The sequence below is a fragment of the Macrobrachium nipponense genome, chromosome 49 (assembly GCF_015104395.2).
Source record: "Macrobrachium nipponense isolate FS-2020 chromosome 49, ASM1510439v2, whole genome shotgun sequence".
NCBI classification, from domain to species: Eukaryota; Metazoa; Arthropoda; class Malacostraca; order Decapoda; family Palaemonidae; genus Macrobrachium; species Macrobrachium nipponense.
Window position 1 is genome coordinate 3,190,497 of NC_087224.1, and position 2,243 is coordinate 3,192,739.

Sequence of the window (2,243 nt, forward strand, 5' to 3'; positions counted from 1 at the left end):
TCTACACGAGAGATAGATAAGATAAATAAGCCAAATCAGGAAAATGGAAATGAAATAAAGAAAAAAAAAGAACCTATCTGAGAAAGCAATAATTCCAGCTTTTACGCTAAACTCAGCAAGCAATATATTCAAAGTCCTTTGATCTCGAATTGCTGAAATATTGGCTCGGTTTTGGTGACGCCATATGCACAAGCACGTTCACAAAAACACGTACACGCACACATACACACACACACGTACAGAAGACAAATCCCATTGACTACCAATTGTTTGTAACTGAACTGGTGGTCGTTTGTAAGCCATCGTATTGTGTGCCTTACGCAAAGTGATATATACATAACTTGTTTAAGTCATAAACAATTGCATTTCTTAACTAACTCAAACTCTACTCAATAGATGGCGCCATAATCTTTACCTCCTTTCATTCAACTCAAGAATCCTTGAGCTATAACAATCCAAGATGGCCGCCTGTCTGATCAACAAACGCTCAAGATTTAATTCGTGAATTATTCGATTATGTTGATAACTGTGACTTAGATTATCCGTTATAAGTGATGATTACGAAGTGCTGTGTTCGAGAATGTAATTGAAGGTGAGCCAAGCTACATTTGTGGTCGAATTAACGTTGTAATTCAGGCGAATTTGTAGCGGTGGAGTAATGTTGTGATTCAGGTTAAATTACATTTGTAATTATGGACAAATTACATTGTGATGAAGAAAGTGGTATTGTGTTGCATTAATGTAATTAAGGTGGTATTACAATGAATTATTCTAATTGAGGTGAAATTACCTTGATATTTAGGTGGAAATTACTTTGAAATTTCGGTAGAAATTACATTGAAATTCAGGAGGAAATTACACTATAATTAAGGTAAAATTACATTGCATTTAAGGTGGATATTACATCAAATCCAGGAGGAAATTGAATATAATTTCAGGTGGAAATTACATTGAAATTCAGGTGGAAATTACATTGAAATTCAGGTGGAAGTTACATTTAAATTCAGGTGACTAACATAGCCTAACATTTCCTCACTATCCCTAGATGTTAATACACCTTCAATTTAAGAAAGTTAACATCAGGTACCTAATTTAACCCAGAATTTATTCAGCCTAAGCCCAGGTGTGTCAAGGGTCCTGAGATTACTTAGTCAAATTTTAGGTGACTAATATAGTCAGACCATTTCTTGATAATCCTAGATGTTAAATTCACCATCAGTTTAACAAAATTAACACCAGGTGATTTCGTAGATCTAGGGTACTTATCTGCGGCGGCCTAGACTATGGCAGTTGCGGTTTTTCAATGCAGTTTTACCTCCTGAACAAGAATTTTAAGTAATATTTATTCGGACGACTGTAATTAACCCCCAGGGGCCAGTACTAAACACGGCGAAATACATTGGACCCCCAATCCCTAGTGGATGCCGTGTCTGTGGTTACGTTCTTTGCAGTCCATGCGGACTGCTTCTGTAGAAATACCAATACGACTTTGGTTGTTTGATCGGTTAAACTATGATGTATAAACCAAAGTGTGGTATTTCTACAGAAGCAGTCCGCACGGACTGCAAGGAACGTAACCGCGGATACAACATCCACTAGGGATTGGTGGTCGACTAATGTATTTCGCCGTGTTTAGTACTGGCCCCTGGGGGGTTAATTACAGTCGTCCGAATAAATATTACTTAAGATTCTTGTTCAGTAGGTAAAACTGCATAGAAAAATCGCAACTGCCATAGTCTAGGCCGCCACGGATAAGTACCCTAGATCTACCGGTGATTTATATATCCTAAAGTTTACTCAGCCTAACCCAAGGTGAGTTAGGCATCCTCAGGTTACCTCTCCTAACTTTACCCAGCCTAACCTGAAGTTACTAATATAGTCTGACCTTTCTTTAGCCCCCCAAGATGTTAAATTCACATTGATTTGACCTAATTTAACATAGGTAATTGTTTTAACCCATAATTTATTTTGCCTAACTGTAGGTGAGATAGGCACCCTTACCTCACCTAGACTCACCCGAGGTGACTAATATTTATTATTTTTAGATGTTAAATGTTAAAGGCAGCTTAATTCTAAGAAAATTAACATCAGGGTGACAAATTTAGCCCGAAATTAACTTGGCCTAACAACAGGTTTCGTCAGCGTTTTACTGGGATTTCATGAGTTTTTTTTTTTTCTTTTGCTGTTTACATGAGTTTCTTTGGTGGGCGTTTTTATGAGAGTTTTTGGTCGTTTTCCTGAAT

The 2,243-nt window shown here is 37.1% G+C and overlaps 1 long non-coding RNA gene across 1 annotated transcript in view; it reads left to right on the top strand.

The window, feature by feature from the left end:
- The first annotated feature begins 434 nt into the window (after nucleotides 1-434).
- The window catches only part of LOC135205214 (uncharacterized), an 8,484-nt gene continuing 6,675 nt past the window's right edge, over nucleotides 435-2,243 (top strand). Inside the window, exon 1 of the long non-coding RNA XR_010312496.1 lies at nucleotides 435-592. This is a non-coding gene — a long non-coding RNA (uncharacterized LOC135205214). The remainder of the gene's footprint in view (nucleotides 593-2,243) is intronic.